This window comes from Zalophus californianus, chromosome 6, assembly GCF_009762305.2.
Source record: "Zalophus californianus isolate mZalCal1 chromosome 6, mZalCal1.pri.v2, whole genome shotgun sequence".
NCBI lineage: Eukaryota > Metazoa > Chordata > Mammalia > Carnivora > Otariidae > Zalophus > Zalophus californianus.
The window spans coordinates 20,427,832-20,446,788 of NC_045600.1; positions in this window are offsets into that span (position 1 = coordinate 20,427,832).

The following is an 18,957-nucleotide window of genomic DNA, read 5'->3' on the forward strand; positions in this document are numbered from 1 at the left end:
TCAAGAAATAAAGCATCTAAGACAAAAAAAAACAAGTTAATTAAAAAACTTTGTGTCACAAACTTAATGTCAGGCAAACATGTAAACTGGCTATAATTGTGGACTTTTGTAACAACTACTCTGATAATTAAGATCTCACCCAAACAGTAGACTTTACTTGGAAATCAGGCAAAATATAACCTTCTCTTCCTAAACCTTTGGTTCAAAAGTAATGTGTCCTCTCTATTCAGTTGAAATTCCATTATACTTAAAAACAAATAGGTAAGTAAATAAATACTTAAGTTTTATATGAGAAATATATATATTTAATTCTATATATTATATATACATACATATGTGTGTATACATACATGTATGTATATTTATATGTATGTATGTATATAACCACCATTGGAAGCAGAACATCTGCCTCTTTGAATAATTAAAAAATTCAAGGAATGGCTGAGTTTTACAGATAAGACACAGGGTCTAATCAACTGCACGATTTGTGGTCAGTAACGAATTCACTCAATTTTAGTTGCCCCATTGGTAATAAGAATTCTAAGATGGTCAATTCTTTTTATTCAATCACAAAGTAAAGATAAATGAGACAAAGTATGAAAAAAAAAATCTGTGATCAATTTGGAACATAATGTACTATATAAATCCAAGTCGGCACTACTCTGAAGAGCACAATTTAAACACTTCAGATGCAGTAACTAGATATTTGATGCAAAAAAGACTTTATTTTCCCACCTGCTCTTTCTTCCTATACCCTTTCCAGGTGCTGCTGTATAATTTTTCTCACAACCAGGCAATTACATCCCCTGAATTGTGTGGTTAGTCAGCTAACCATCTGCTTTCTAGGAGCAGTCATGTGCTGGGTTCACAATTTTCTTGATTCAAACCATGAGGAGGATGTAGACATCTCAGGTGCAATATTTGAGGCATTATTTATTCTGGAATAATTAACTACAAAGATGAAAATTTTTACCACCCTTGACTTGCTGGTGAAGTTCTTAGGGCACTGGAGAACAAGGTTGGGGAGCCAAGGAAGGTAGAGATCATGGTCACTTAATATGTACATATAAACATAAATAAATGTCTATGACTATTTTTTCTTGATTGCACATCCCCCTAGCATCCCAAACTGAACAGGCTGTAAATGTATGCCTCCAGACACCCAGAGAAAAGCAGCAATCTTAATTAGCCAAATTAAAACAGTAAGACACATCCGATTATCCCTTTTTAGTCTTAACCAGCTTCTAAAATGACAACTGATGTGAAAATAATTAAAACAAGACAGACTGGAAAAAGAGGAGAAATAATGTATTTAGATTTTGAAGAGAAGTAATTAGTTTTGGCAGGTTATTTTTTTTTATGTAAATTGAAAAATTACGTCTCCTAGGCAGAAGCGATACATTTAAGTATCAGCATTTCCGGCACAACACGGGAGAAGAAAAAGTTATAATGAAAAGCAACAAAGATGAGTTTCAAGCATGGGAAAGACTCTTTAAATTGTTACTTTTTTTAAAGGAAGACAGATTCCCAAAGAAAATAGAATTCGTAAAATCTGTCTCAATAGTTCAGTATTGCTGTGGAGGAGAAAACAATCGTACTAATTTCCTAAGACTGTTTTTCCTTAATGCAGATAAAGATTTTTTTTTTAATTTAAACAGCTGTCTGTTCTTGTGTCATTCTGTGTTAACATTCACATGTTATTCTTCCTTCAAACTGTCATTTTTATATAGCTTTACTTCTTCATTTCAGCTGCTTTGTTTTCAGTAGAAACCTAGACCAGTCTTCTCTTGATCTTGAACTTGTGATATGTACACACACACTTTGCTGTCCATGCATTGCTCTTGCCTGGGTTCACCCACGCACGGCTTCAACCATCGTAGACAAAACAAGGACTCTGAAATCTATGAATCTAGCATGGCCATCCACACTTAAGTATACAACTACCTATACCGTACTGATATACACAGCTCTTCTTGCTGCCTTAATTTAGCCATCATTCCTACAGAAACTATGAGCTGCCCTGATAGAAGAATGACTAGGATACACAGGAGGCAGGAAGAAGAGAATGGTAAACTCTATCTGATCTGCAGTGCAGGTGAGGAGGAGGAGTAGTTAGGAAGAAAAATTTCTTCGTAAATAGCTGATCTTCCAATCCCCAAGCTCCAATAACCACAATAAGAGAAAATTATTTTGGGGATAAATGAAAAAAAGAGTACCATTTGCCAGCTTCAGTGAACCCCTAGTGAGATGAAGATACGCACATAATACATACACGCATGTTCCTAGTTCAATAAAAAGTAGGAATTAAAACCAAACTACTCCTTTCCTAACCAAGCCTTCAGTTAATTAGATGATTTCCCATCTTCATATCTAAAATATACACAGAAGTTTTAATACATATGATGTTACTGAGAATCCTTCACATTCTATGATTTATGTGTACAAACTGCCATATCCATTTATGGCCCAGCATAATTCAGGAAGCCTATTGGTTTCAAAATTTCATTGAAGAGTACCTCCAGAAATCTCACATTTTTCTATGATCTTCTTCTGTGCAATGAGGTGGGCTTGAAGAAAATGAATTAAAGTGCTAAGAGAGACCTCATGCTGATGGAGAAACATGCAATGCCCTGGCTGCAGAGTCTCCCCTTCACAAAGGAAAACCGTATTTCCAGCCTTCTTGGAGTTAGTCTGACGCTGTATGACTGACATTTCATCAGTGGGCATATGAGCCCAAAAAATGGCAGTTAAAAAAGAAGTTGGTATGTGTCCTTCTTGGTATCCCTCTCATATCTGTGCACTGGCAACAAACAGTTTGCACAGTCGAATTACAGGGCAGAAGTAGCTCAGACCCTGAGCCATAATTTAAGAACAGCCAAGGAGGACCACCGGACCCATGAGTCATTTTCCTGATAAGCCACTGAAATAATGGAGATTTATTTGTTGTCACAGAACAATTAACCTATCTTAACCGACACAATGTTATAAGGAATTGATCCACCAATACTTTTCCTCCTAAGTGAAATGAAGACGAAATATCAAAAAACTACTGATATCTCAGTTGGTTAAGCTTCTGACTTCAGCTCAGGTCGTGATTCCAGCCAGGGTCCTGGGATCAAGTCCCTCAGCAGGGAGCCTGCTTCTCCCTCTGCCTGCCACTCCCCCTGTTTGTGCTCGCTCTCTCTCTCTCTCTCTCTCTCTCTGACAAATAAATAAATAAAATCTTAAAAAAAAAAAAACAAAACACTACAGGGCACCTGGGTGGGTCAGCCAGTTAAGTGTCTGGCTTCAGCTCAGGTCATAATCTCAGGGTCTTGGGATCAAGCCCCACGTCCTGCATCGGGCTCCCTGCTCAGGGGGCTGCTTCTCTCTTCCCTACCCCCCCACGCCCCATCTCCCTTTGCTACTCCCTCTGCTTGTACTGTCTCGCTCATTCTCTCTCTCAAATAAATAAAAATCTTAAAAAAAATAAAAATAAAAAAATAAAAAACATTACTGATATCAACCAAACATAGTTAATATGAATGAAAATACTGTATAGAGTTAATATTTCAAGCTAGGATTCTGAGGACAAATGGCCTAAATTCAAAATCTGACTCAGTCTTTTATTAGGTGGATGATCCTGGGCAAATTGCTTAACCTCCCTGTGCCTCAATATCCTTATCTGTAAAGTGGGGATATTATCACTATCTACCTCATATATTTCCATAAAGACTAAATGAACTATTTCCTGGAAAGAATCTACCATAGTCCCCATCATATAGCAAGCCCTATTGATAAATATTTACTATTATTGTTATGCAGGGGTAGAACAGTCCATAGCTCTGAAGCAGCATGGTTTCCAAATTTAAGTTATTATTTATACAATTGGCTAAAATGTTTCGGTGTTCCTTTCAATAGGCTCTCTACAGGTTAGCTGAGATGGACAGTCAGGCAAGAGAGGGATGTTTCTTTTCCTGAGCCCTGAACTCTTCTGACAGTGTCTGACTAGACACCTTACCTGGTCAGCCATGCAATGCACTAGATAAATGGCGAGATCCTTCTAATGACGATGAAGTTTCATAGACAACAGCACTGCCAATTTACAACCTCAGTAAAACATTTTACAGTTTTACCGATGCCTCTTAATTTGTGTATTTGTGTCAAATGAAATGGCAGGAAGGGCAAAAACAACAACAGCAACAACAACAAAACAATTCAAGTGGCCACAAGGCTAATCTAATAAGAGTTTATGAATATAACATTTTCTTAAATTCTATACTGCACTGCATGCAATTATACTCATATGAAAAAGAGATGTATCCTGATTTCCAGCTCTAAGAACCTCATCAGAGTCTGTGTACACATATTACGTTTATATACTTTCTAAAAAAGGACAGGTATTTACATGTATGGACTTAAGAACAACCATTGTCCGGTATTCCCTCACACATTTGAGATACTCCTGGGCAAGGGAACCAAGCCTAGGCATATAAAAAACTACCTCTCCAGAAAGGAAACCATTTGTTCAAATATTTTTAGGTAGCTTGAAATTGTCCCCCTATTCTTTTCTATATATACTTGAGTAATACCTCTTTTCCTAATTTTTATTTAAAATTATAACCCCTTAGAAGGAAGGGCTCACGGTCCTATTAATAAATACACTGTCATTCTTTGACCCTGAACTTGGCAAAACCTGACTTCCTAAAATATTCCCATATTAATGATAATGGTGATGATGGTGATGATGGTGATGATGATGATGATGATGTTTAATAGTTAAAAAAATTATTGATATTTACTATTTGCCAGATGACCTATCAAGCTTTTATACTTAATCTTCATTTAATCCTGATAATAACCCTGAAATAATATATTACATCATCATTTTATGGATAAGAAAAATGTGGTTTAGAAAGATTAATAAACATATTGAGGTCATACAACTAAAGGTCACACATTTTAGATGTGGAACTTGAACCCAGCCGGCAAGCTCTAATTTCTGTTACTTAACCACCACAATATATTACCTCCTATTCCCTCTGTCTTCCATTCTCTCCATTATAGCATATTTCTTGATGCCTAACAGTTGTGATATATCTAAATTATACAAAGTGCTCATGAATCATGTCTTCATAAACATGCTGTTTTTTAATTCAAGCAATAGCTCTTTCACTGTGCCCTGTAAAAGAAATGAAGGTCACTCACCTCTCCTTGCCTCAGTTTTCTCACCTGTCAAATAGATAAATAATACCTTCCTTAATTTTTAAGATTTTATTTATTTATTTAGTTAGTTAGTTAGTTAGTTATTTGAGAGAGAGAGAGAGAGTGCAAGTGAGGGCAGGGAGGGACAAGCCGACTCCACTGAGAGCAGAACGCAGAGTCTGACCCAGGGCTCGGTCAGGACCCTGAGATCAGGACCCGAGCTGAAATCCAGAGACGGTTGCCCAACCAACTGAGCCATCCAGGTGCCTCCTTTTTTTTCTTTTTAATTTTATTTAGTTACTAAATATTTTTAAAAGTTCTTTAAGCAATATTAATCAACAGCAAATAATAGATTGGTTGGAGGTGTGATCATTGTCAGCATAGAAAATGATGTCAGAGCAAAAGGTACACTCATTAATTTAACAAATACTTATCCAATAGCACATACTGCCAGGCACTGTTTTAGATTCTGAGGTAACAAAAGTTGAGATTAGGGCAGCAGAAATGGAAATGGATAGAAAGAAATAATGACTGGAGATTTTCTAAGTGAAGGTTTTCTTCGTCTATAAAATGGTTTGAGATCAGTGGTTCTGAGAACTGGTTCGTGTCAGAATTACCAGACCTAACAAATCGGATCCTCAATTAGTGAGGTCCTGAGCTTCTGTATTTTACTGATTCCGATGATTCTCAGTTGATTCCCATGGCACACACTCATGTTTGAGATTCACTGGGCTGTAGGATTCTTTAGGGCCCTTCCAACACTAATGATCTCTGCACTTTTGATTCATGATTGATGATGATTCCATTGCAAAGAAAGGGAGATCTCAAGGATAACTGTGAGCTACTTAGCAGCGTCTCTATGAAATGCCTCCAGTTTGCAGAAGTTCATTCTGGAACTTCATCCGTAGAGACAGGATTTCAGTCTTTTTTGACCTTATTTTCTCTTTCTGATGTTTTATATGTGTTTTTAAATCCAGCACATCTATTTTTAATTTCTAAGTTACATCTGCATCCCTACCCTCTTGTGATGCAGTTTTAATAATGCTAAATAAGAGTGCTAGCAAGTGAACCATGTGTGTATATAGATAATTTATAACATTTGTTTTACAATGACCTGGTAGGGAACACACACACACACACACACACACACACACACACACACACACAATTTATTACAACTCCCACAACCTCTATTACCAGCTGTACCTCTTTAATATATATGATTGTCATAATAATTGTAGGCTCCCTTCCTCCCAACATGGATCATTACCTACAAACCTGGAATGAATTTAGCTTCATTATCATTGACCTTATACGTGATTGAGCACAATAATGCGCATGAAAGTATTTTGTAAACTGAAAGGCATCACATGATATGCATTACTCTTATATTCAATTAGTATGCACTAAAACTTTATTGATTGAGCAAAGTTTTACAATTTTGAACCTTTAAAGCTTTGGGAAAAAAAACAATTGTGAAAACCTTTGTATAGGAAAGGACTGTCTTTTTGAGGACACTGTATAGTAAACAGTCTTGGAAGACAGAGGGAGTGTCTCCCTCTAGGGTAGTGGGCAGATTTGTTTGCTATCCAGGGTAGTAGAGATGTCTCCCCCCAGGCAAAAATTGGGCATATTTGCTAGCAGTCCCTTATAAAACTGGGGCTCACTAACCTCAGGTCTCCTTATCAAGAGTATGAGCCTACTGTGTGTGCACCACCAACCTAGGACCACCTCCTTGTTACCTCCGTTGAACTTGGAGAGGGGTGGGAAGGAAGACTGATGTGAACATGAAGCTCACACTGCCTCATGTGCTGTGAGTAATAAAGTCCTCTGTCTCTGACCCAGGAAACTTGTGTCTTCTGTCAGAATTCATGAAATTATGCACAGCAACAGTTTGTTAGCAGGGTAAAATCTCAAACCTTTCATAGTGCTTGACAGGATGTGGGTGTATGATACTCTTACAGGACAAGGAATGGATATTTAGCAAAAATAAAAAGTAATGCAATCTTCCATAAAGGTTGACATCTTAAAACGATTCTTAAAAAAAAAAAATCAGTGTGAAAATCTCTCTCCCTCCCTCTCACCTTCCATCCCTCTTTCTTCTTTCTCTCTTTTTCTTTCCTTTCTCCCACCTCCCATACTCCTCCTTCCTTTCTTTGCACTAAATTTTCTATGCCAGTTTAAGTTTGTTCTACAGTTCTAATATCTGTCTGCATTAGCATGTTCACTGTTCCAGGAACAGCATGTCCCTGAAAATCTCTGCGGGATATAAAACTTTCAAGCATAACTAATATGACAGCGAAATGAATTTCATTTAAATGAACAATGCATTTCTTGGCCTTCATGGGTCAAGGTTACAGTGGAGGGAACTGCCTTTGTTTACAATCATTTGTCATCTATCCACAAAAACCTAGTTAGCGCCTGGAATGTTTCTGTGTACACACGAATGCCTTTCTTTTTAAGAGCACACTGTCTTTGGAAAACAAACCAAACATCACAAAGAGATGACAATTTATAATTCAGATTAACTGCCTCCATTTGTTATTATAAATAGAAGGCATAATGAAGTGATTACTCAGGGCGCCTGGGTGGTGGTTCAGTTGGTTAAGCGACTGCCTTCAGCTCAGGTCATGATCCTGGAGTCCCCGAATCGAGTCCCGCATCAGGCTCCCTGCTCGGCAGGGAGTCTGCTTCGCCCTCTGACCCTCTCCCCTCTCATGTGCTCTCTCTCTCTCTCTCAAATAAATAAATAAAATATTTTCAAAAAAAAAGTGATTACTCAATCGTTCTTAACATTTTAACCAAGTCAGAAATATCATGAAAATGAGCAGCAGTCCCCTGGTCAAAGGGGATTGAGGACCTAACTGAGAAGTGACCCTAAATTCTGGGGGTATTGACTAAACCATTGTTGACTGCCTGATTGGGCACACTTCCTGTCTGACATAAAAATTTACTACACCGTGCTGCCTCCCTGATAAATGCCATCTCTAGCCCCAGCAAAGGTGTTGTTTCCTTATAAATCCTTGTTTCCTACATTTTGTCAGGAGAAACCGAAGCTATGGAGTGTCACATACCAAGCCCATCAGTCCATAAAACTGGCATAAGAGCAGCAAATTATTACCAGAACTTTTATTTCACTCTTTATCCACCCATTATTCAACTGCATCCTGAGCCTCTTTGAAGGACCAGGCATTGTGCTAGACTCAAACAGGCAATTCAAAAATAAACACCAACAAGTTATACTCAGGGAAATTTTATTTTATTTTTAAAGATATTATTTAGTTATTTGAGAGAGGGAGAAAACATGAGCAGGGGAGAGGGGCAGAGGGAGAAGCAGTTTCCCCACTGAACAGGGAGCCAGATGTGGGGCTCGATCCCAGGACCCTGGGATCATGACCTGAGCTGAAGGCAGACACTTAGCTGACTGAGCCATCCAGGCCCCCCACTCTGGGAAATTTTAAAGTGGTGGTATAAAGAAATATGTGGGAGAATAAAAAAAGATAAAACAGTCATTTCTGGAGTAGTCTAGAAAGTTTTCATCAAAATTTGACAATTGATCTGTCTACTCAAGAACATTTGGGCAATTTTTTAGATGAATAAAGGGCACTATAGCTAGAGGAAACAACATGCAGGGAAGTGCAATGTAATTTTGAAGACAACTCTGAGTCAACAGTCAATAATGGTTTTGAAGCTGGAAAATTCCAGGGTCCTATTTGTTTATTAGAAGATTATTCTACTGACGGTGTGGTGAGTATTGGGAGGAACAAGACAGAAGCCTGTGCAACATTTCAAAAGTTAGACAAGAGCCATGAGAATGCCTCTTTGAAAGGTATTGTGAAACAGAGTTCTGTGATTGCACCATACTGTGGGATGTGAGAGCAAAGACTCAAAAGTGCCTCCATGTATATGAAGGAGAGAGAAAATACAAGGCGTCCAGTATTTATAGAGTGTGCTACATTCCAGCGAACCAAAAACAAAAAAATAAAACACTAGGCAGAGATAATTGGAAATGTGAGCATGGGGCTCAGGAAAAAATTTGGGTTTGGAAATATCATGTGGATTTGTGTGTCATATGAAAAGGAGTTATAACCATTGATTTAAATGCTCTGCCTCAGGGAAAGAGCAGAGATTTGGAACAGTATCGAACCCAGGATGGACTCCTGGGGAATGCAGACATATAGTGAGAGGGCAGAGGATGAAATAGAACAAATGAAATAGAAAGGTCAGTGGTTAGGGACATAGAAAAACATCCAGGAAGGCTAAGAACTCCAAAAAGTCGACTAAAATGGTCAAGTAGTATTACGTCACTGGCTCGCCAACGAATGGGTCACTCATGACACTGATGAAAAGGTTTCGGGAGAGTGAGGGGAAAGCCAATGCTGGGCTGGGAAGCAAATGGGAGTCAAGAGATAGAACTACTGAATACTTCTGTCACCGGCTCCCACAGGGGTGATGTGCAATCGCGCAGGCGGCCATGGTCCGTGGGGAAACACAGCAGTCACCTACGTCTGTGGCCACCCTTCCCCCCACCATCTCTTGGAACACCACAGCCCAGGCCCATTCCTGGCACTGGGGGCAGGAGCAGAGAGAATGGGAGGAGAACCCCTCGGTACGTGTTTCATATTCACCACGGACCCCCAAGCTGGAATTTTAATGTTACCTCTGGATGAAAACGTACTACAATACAAACAAGTAAATGTAGAGGTACTAAGAGGACTGAAAGGAAGAAGATGCTCTACAACTGGATTCCAATACTGGACCCCATTATCCCTGGCACAGGATGAATTATTGCTTTTTATAAAAATCAGGAGCGGATACCAGAATTATTCTTACATTCCTATTAATATAACAAAAGGATTATTTATACTCTACAACTTTTGAAACTGTTTTGGCATTAAAAAAAAAAAACAAAACTTTTTTTTTTAGGATGACCAGGAACCACCAAAGGGAAAATGGAACGGGCCTCTCTTGCCTCTGAGAGGTCCTGATGCCAATCCTCCAGTAATTCCCTCCCCTTTGGAGGATTCTGTGCACGTCTATGGGCGTTTCTGCATCGATAGGCCAGTCTGCTATGTGCTCTGAATGACTGGTTTTTATTCCCTCTTCTCCCCTTCAGCTGGACGTCTTAGGATCATGACCATTGTTTCTTCCAAGCAATGGTGACTGAGTTCCACTAGAATTTTCCCCAGATGCACTGCTGTCTCTGCAATTTGCTGTATTCCATCTCCCTCAGATCCCCAAACTAAAGTCTCCTAACTGGAAAGTGTGGGAGTTAACAAGGATGTCTCTCTCTGTCCTTTGAATTTTATTCTCTCAGAGAGATAGCAAGAGTTCCACTACCCTCCTCCCTCCCCCCACCCACGGACACCACAGGATTCAGACATGGGTCCATGAAGTTTGGGCTGACAGGCAAATCTCACGGCAAACATAGCACACTCAATATTGCCCTGCACTCTGAGAACTGAGGTTTTCCTACTGGGCCGAGAAGCTTTTATGTTTGTCCCTTCTCTTGGTATAATCCTCTTCCAAATGACTTCTTGACCCTTGAAATCACTCAGCTCTAAGGCCAGTGCTCCTGGATCAGTGTCACCAACACCCTCTCCTGCCCCTTGACCACCCCCCCTCCCCTCACTGCCATACAGTTCACTATAGGAATTACTACAGGAATTTACTGACCTCTTGCTATGGACCCAGCACGTCACAAGTGATTTATTTGGCTTATTTCATTTAATCTCCACAAATAAAAACTTCTAAAATGTTCATGCCTCCATTTTTACAGATGAAAAAAACTGTTTTAGAAAATTAAATTTAAGTTTTCCAGCACGATGCAAAACCAGGCATTGAACCGGGACCCACTTCTGCTGGGCTCCAAAGTCCAAGCTCTTGTTACCACGTCATTCTCTAAGTATTAGGCACTGAGAGGCAAGCACAAGGCAGATGCTCTGTCCATGTCATTCTCCACTGCACCCGTAGTTCCTAGTACTAGGAACGGAGCTGAGTAGGTAGGGGTGTCAACTAACATTTGTTGAATAAATGAAAAACAGTGGAAAATAAATCTCTCCTTACAGTACCATTCATAACTGACTTTGGAATTTGCTTTGGGATACAAGTTCAGAGATATTTATGAACCTCCAGCCAATCAGTTATTTAGTACATATCATTGCAATAGACATAGCCTTATTCTGCTGGGCTTTATGAAAGAAACAAAGGCAGAGAAATATAATCCCTACCCTTTTGGGTTTACTAGTTTGTACAAAAGAAACAAACAAGTAAGTAAACAAAACTCATGTGCATGGCCAGAGCTTCCCATTACCAAACTTCAGCCAGAAGCTAGAGATCAGGGACTCCTGAGATGCAATCAGAGGTTAGCCTCCAAGACATGGAGCAGGGCAGAGCTCTGTGGAGAATGAGCCCGGGGAGGGAGAGGAGTCTCTAAGAATGACCAGCACTCTACCATAAAACATGTGCTACACAATGAATACTGTGCTCTAGTTCAAACTCCTTCTGTTTGACTCCAAAGAAGAGTTTATCCAAGCCAAACTATCTACTGTTGAAGTTCTGGTGGAGGAGCTCATTTCCACGGAGTCCAGTATTCAAGACACTGCCAGTGCTCCTAACCTGGTTGGCAGTGGCTGAGGAGATTCAAGTATACTCACCCAACATGCTGAATGTTTCCATTTGCCCCTTCGCCTCCACCCTGCATTTCTTCATCCTGCTCTGCCCTGGGAAGACCTACTTGTCACTGGCTTCTGGTTGGTTCTGTGGATGAGCAGAGTTGGAGGGAGAGAGAAAGGAGGGTGAATTCAGGGCATATATATTACCCTAGTTCCCCCTCTTTCTGTTCTGCATCCACTCAGCTTCTGCTCCTTGTATAAACAATCGCCCTCTCTCTCTCTCTCTCAGCAGGCTAGCTACAACTCCACAGGTAGTATGTGTGTTGCCCTGTTACTCTCTCCTGAGTACTGCTCATCCAGCGTTGCTTCCCTATATTCTGTCAACATCTTTGTAAATGGTCCCTTCAGTAAACTTTCACCAAAAGACCCAGTTTGAGGCATAATCATCTGTTTCCTACTAGGACCCTGCCTGACTGACAAACCAATACTACAGAGATATGCTTCATTAAGAGAAGGAAAAAGAAATACTCTGCCCATGGGAAATGAAAACAGACTTGTGGAAACTTGAGAAGCCACTCTTTATGAAACTGTACAATTTGCTTAATTAAGGTCTAAAGCAATAGACACTATTAGATTCCAGATAAGTCTTCATGAGTATTGTCGTACCATGTGTAAACCAGAAATGAAATTCTCAATCATTCTTCCTCATCCTGGGATCCTATGTTTATCTTTTATTTTCTAAAACAGGAGGGGAAAAGTCTTCACTTTTCTCAGGTGCCACTACAATCATACAGTGAAAGGATTAATGAAAATGTATGTACATAATGATCCACCATCTCCTTAGATTATTTAATGGAAATCACATGCCATTCATTACACACAAGCACTCTCTTAAGAGCACTCTGGGGAGTTATTCATAGGAATGTTGTGGCCAGAAGGTGAAGGCTTACAAGGGCTTGTTGAGGTGCAAGTTGGAATGTGTGAGATGTGTAGTTTGAGTTAGCAAAAAATATGGGAACTAGGGGATTGCCCTAGTAAATCACCAAGAAGTAGAGGAAATGTTATGAAAATGATGGCCAAGTCAAGGGATATTCACTGTCCTCCAGGGTGCAGATTTTAAATTTTGCCCTGCAAATTCAGCAATTCTTAACATATTCTTTGATATGTTTATAATTATTTATTACACAGTCCATATATTTTATATTTAACCAGATGTTTTCCCCATCTAGAGACACAACTGTCTTCTACCTTTTCCCTTCCATGACTCAGTGGAATTCTGCTAGGTGAACAGGGAAAGTTTTGCACTTTCATCCTTACACAACTATGCTAGCCACACCATAGGCAAGAGCTGAACACTCGCTAATTTACTATTTCCACATCTTAATTGAAACAACTTCTGTCTGGAGAAGTTTTAAGAAAAGTGCATTTATGCGACAAGTGCGTAAACATTGAGACTGCTTTGTATGGGCAATGATTTTCATGGGGCGTGTGGGGGCAGGGCATGTCTGGAGGTGTTTTGTTCTGACCATAGTAGAAACAGCTTCATGATCAGTCATGGACTAGGTATCTCTGAGGAATCTTTTAAGGCACTCTAATAGTTCAAAACTCTGTTAAAATATCAGTAACAAGTCATCATTTGGACAAAGAGAGGCAATACAGTCTCAGATTGGTTGAATTCGGAAAACTGGAGTTTACTGAATTTGACCTATTTTTTTAATTATTTTTTTAATTTTATTATGTTATGTTAATCACCATACATTACATCATTCGTTTCTGATGTAGTGTTCCATGATTCATTGTTTGCATATAACACCCAGTGCTCCATTCAATACATGCCCTCTTTAATACCCATCACCAGGCTAACCCATCCCCCACCCCCCTCCCCTTTAGAACCCTCAGTTTGTTTCTCAGAGTCCACAGTCTCTCATGGTTCGTCTCCCCCTCTGATTCCCCCCCCTTCATTTTTCCCCTCCTGCTATCTTCTTCTTCTTCTTTTTTTTTAACATATAATGTATTATTTGTTTCAGAGGTACAGGTCTATGATTCAACAGTCTTACACAATTCACAGCACTCACCAAAGCACATACCCTCCCCAATGTCTATCACCCAGCCACCCATCCCTCCCACCCCCCACCACTCCAGCAACCCTCAGTTTGTTTCCTGAGATTAAGAAAGCCTCATATCAGTGAGATCATATGATACATGACTTATTAAGATCACATAACCATGCCAAGACTCACACTGACTAATGTCATTTATGTCATATCTTAAATCCTAGGGCATAAAATTTTATCTGCAGTTTTAACATATTTTAAAGTACTTTATTTAAACCTTATGAAGCCATTATCCCTATCTTATCCCCATTTTATAGTGTCACTCAGGCTAAGTGAATTGGCTAGGAATATACAGCCAGTAAGTGGCGGAATGAAATTCAAAGCCAAGCTTCTCAAACCTAAGTTGTGGCCCATTTTTACCATGCAGACAATTTCTACTTTATGCTAAAGTGCTTATCTTCTTGATCTACAATTTAGAGATGTCAAGTTATCAATCAAAATATAAGTACAACACAATTTATAGGCAAAGAAGAACCTCCCGAATCTTCAGGATGTTACTGGAATGTGCTGTTTGAGTGAGATATAAAGGGATGCTTTTCGCTCTTTGTTTCCTCTGCTCATTTTCTAACACAACTCAAAAGAAATTATTTTGGTCTAAGTCTCAATCTATTTGAAATAAAATAAAATATGTGTCCTATGCTTTAATTTGGGGGGATAATAAAATAAGAATATAGAATATAAGACCCAGATGCATGCTCTTCACTGTTTCAAAAGTTCAATTGGTCTCTTAGCTACTGTCCTCATCACATCGAAATGCCTTCTACAGAGATAGATGTTTCATCCTTAAGTCATCTACTGCTGGCTATGGCTTATCATTATGATTCCTCTGGGTAAAATGCATTCTCCAAGTGCATCCTTCCTTCTAATCCTTCCCAGCAAATTTGTAAGTGGGTAGTTTTATCTGACCACTTGCCCCTAGAGTGTGATCATATTCTACAATCTCTGAGTCCCAGGAGAACTCAGGAATACCAACATTGAAATAGGCATTGAACCAAGGCAAAAAAGCAGCTGAGGTACTAGGGCAAAGAGACAAGATGGAAAGGGCCACTTTATGATGTGCAGCCCATATCTGAACCTTTTAGTGTTTCAATGGGAATTTAAGTCAATCAGTGATTCTTCTGCTTACTTTCATGGAGTGGTAAAAGAACAGGGAGGGTTGGGCCTCTCATAACTAATAAAGGAAACTGACATCAACATGAAAAAGTGTTAAAGCATCAAGAGGGAATGCAATAGTGTGATCCAGTCAAATTTGCAGTTCTGCTTCAAGTATTTAGTAACTCAGGTTGCAACATTCTAGTTGTTGGATTACTTTACTTACAGATGAAAGCCACACTAAGGACAACAGATAAACAGAAACACAAAGTGAATTTCTAATCAAAACCCACTAGGGTGATAAAGACTCACAAATGAGTGGTGGAAAAGAAAAGTCAATGGCTTCTTTGAAATAAGAACATATTAAATGTCAGTTGTTGATTTTTTTTTTCTTTCCCACCTGGAGGTATCTTCAAATAGCAGTAAATGTTTAACCTCCAGTGCTAAGGATTCTTATTAATTCTCAGGACTTTGAAAAAATAAGAATTCAACCCAGAAAAAAATTTCAACCCAGATCCAAGGGATGATAGACAAATGCCTTGAAATTTAAAGTGTTTTGGGGCATCCATTGACAAACCACACTTAAGATATCAATCAATAACTGCCACTCTAAAGAATATTGGAGAACACCAAAGCTGGCAAAAGGCCTCGAGGCTTATGTATATAAATATATTCAATGTGGAAATGAAAGATTGATGGATACGAATGCTATCCAAGAAACTTTATGAATATAAACTCTTTTGACAGTGTTATTCACACCTGAAGCATTTCTGAAATTCTCAGCAAACCATGATTCAAGAAGCTCCAGTGTTACTCGTTCCAAGCTACACATCCAGTAGGTATCATGGGCAATGAAAATAAGTGGAATCTGCTTTCTACTTTAGCAAATCTCCTTTCTAAACACTAGCTTTCTAAATAGAGTAAGTCTTAAGTGTTTTTCCCTACCATGGTATTTGCTTTTTAGGTGAATATAGTTTGGGAACTACAACGTGAGTGTACAAAGCTAGAAAAAAGGAGGAACTGTGTTACTATCCAAAAGAGAATCCATATATTTCAACATATACGTGGAGTTCTGTTTTTCCAGTTGATAAGTCTATATTATCAAAGTAAGGTCAAAGGAAGAATGTTTTATAGGCAGTTCTTTTTATACTTACAATAGTTAAAGGGACATTTCTGGCATTTTTTTTTCCTGTTCTAAAAGTAATTCATGTTGGGGCACCTGGGTGGCTCAGTCAGTTAAGCGTCTGCCTTCGGCTCAGGTCATGATCCCAGGGTCCTGGGATCAAGCCCCACATCGGGCTCCCTGCTCTATGGGAAGCCTGCTTCCCCCTCTCCCACTCCCCCTGCTTGTGTTCCCTCTCTCACCGTGTCTCTCTCTGTCAAATAAATAAATAAATAAAATCTTCAAAAAAAGAAAAAGTAATTCATGTTTAACGTTTTTAATTTGGAAAATACTATATAATCTAATGAAACAATACAATCTACAATTGCATCACTTACTGATTACTGTCAATATTTGTTATACTTCCTTACAGTGTATTATTTTTACATACATATTTAATTGGTATGTTGTACTTCACCAACTTGGAGGTTCACAATCCTTTTTATGTTTTTAAGATTTTATTTATTTATTTATTTATTTATTTATTTATTTATTTATTGGGGGGGGGGGGGACAGAGAGAGAGGGAGAGAAAGAATCTCAAGCAGATACCTTGCTGAACACAGAGCCTGATGTGGGGCTCGACCTCATGACACTGAGGTCATAACCTGAGCTGAAATCAAGAGTCTGACACTCAACCAACTGAGCCACCTAGGTGCCCCGACAATCCTTTTAATATGATAAAATCACCCAGCCACCCAACCTAGAGATTTGAGACCCATTCTAGATTCTTCACTTTTCCTTACATACCACTCACATTCAATATGTCATCAAATACTGCAGATTATATTGCTCTCACTCTATTATAGCTCTTTTTTTTTCCCCTTTCTAGCCACAGTGCTACTGCCTTAAGTCAAGCTGTTTCATCGCTCATCTTGGCTATGGAACTAAACCTAATTTAGATCACTACTCTTAGTTTTACATTTCAACTCATCTTTCACATTACTTACCAAATTATTATTTTTAGTGCATCAAAGATTGTGTTATTCTCCCACTTTATAATATTTCAGTGGTTTCCTGAAAAAAATGTTGAACTCCTTAACATGGTGTATAAAGTTATCCACCCTCTAGTTTCATCTAACCACTCTTTACTCTGGCTATATTCACTCATCTTTCCTTCTCTTTATGTCCCAATTATTCTGAGCTGCTTCCATTTCTCCAAACCACCAGGGGTAATCTATGCCTTGCCTAATGTTTTTGATCATTCTATCCCTCAATCAAGAATCATCATTTCCTTTCTGAAAACCTCTCTTGCTCTTCCATCCCTTTCCAAGTAGAAGAATCACACTCTCCTTTATATGTCATGCTGTGTGATCATTCCCTCTATATAATTCTGCCTTCGTCTTTTATGTGTTTTTCTCCTCCTCCTAAAAATAGCACTTCTTAATGTTAGAAACCCTGTCTTACTCATCTTTGTGTCCCCAGGATCTAGAGTTCAAACCCCAGTACAAAAGAAATGTTCAAAAAGTTCATAAATTAATGTACAATAGCAGTGAGTACTGCTCTGACCGTTGGTAAATGTCAATCAAAAACTTAGGTTGAATGTCATTTGAACTTAAATATGTTCTTCCGATTCCTACACCATGTTCACTCTGCGTTTATCCATTTTTGACTTTGTTGAACAACCACAAATGAAGGGCAAATTCAGCCTATTTAAAATCCCCATGGAATGACAATTCATAAAATGCTATAAAGAGATGAAACTCAGCAAACACCACAAAGCCATTATGAGAAAATTGTCATGCACTAAATCTGCTCAGGACTGTGGGGCGCTTAACTGATAGTCACATTTGTTTTGGGATGTTTGCCTAGAAATGTTCTTTTAATAAATGTACTAAATAAGATGCATAATTTAGTTCCTTTTCTGTAGCCTGCTGGCCAGCTGCCAACTCCAGGTCCAGCACGCCTCTCTCCTTCCCTCCTCCCTTGATCTCTCACCACCTCTTTCTTGGGTTTTACTCAGCACCAAGGTTACCTGCTGGCCTAGTACAAACAATCTCATTAAAAAGCCATCACAGTCGTGTCTGATGGCTTCATTTCTTCCCCAATGGCTCAATTTATATCTTCCTTTGGAACAAGTAGAGAGCAAGTTCTCTCCAGGATGACTTCATCCAGCTATACTACATGCACACTGGCAGATAGTAAGATGAAAGAATGAGAACTCTTGCCTTAATTGGGTACATGAAAAAAGGAGCTTTCCTAGTCTTCCTCTACTTATCACCATGGGGTTTGTTAAGGTTCTACTTTGCTTTGGAGGCTATCATGGTCAGTGCTCAACGTTTCTTTTCTTGCTCCTACGCAGCCTCAAGTAAAACTCAATAAGCTGAGAATCAGAAGACCTTGCTTCAAGATGGACCATTGGAAAATTATTCGCTATTTGGTGAGGGGTCAAGACACACATAGTCTAGATCCAATGGCAATATAGCCCCAAATCCTAGGTTTGTTAAGTTGCAGTCTGGCTTATGAGAGAAATTCTTTATTTAGATGCTTCAGTGACCAAGAGATAGCATAAACACTTGAACACACACCCATACACAACATGTAAAGGCATTTCACAGACAAAGGGGAAGGCAATGGGGGGGGCGGAGAAGAGGCCACAAGAACAGCTCGGGGCTTCTCTGATTCAATGAAGAGGGGCTTGTGATGGTGACAGTCCTTAGAATTCCTGCTTGAAAGCCACCAGGAAAAATCTACTCCCAGGGAAGTCCCAAGCCATAAAACACAGCAGAGTTGGAGAAATCTTGGTTAAGGGCCTGGGGAACATCTGCTCTCTCACCCAGAAACCTACACCAA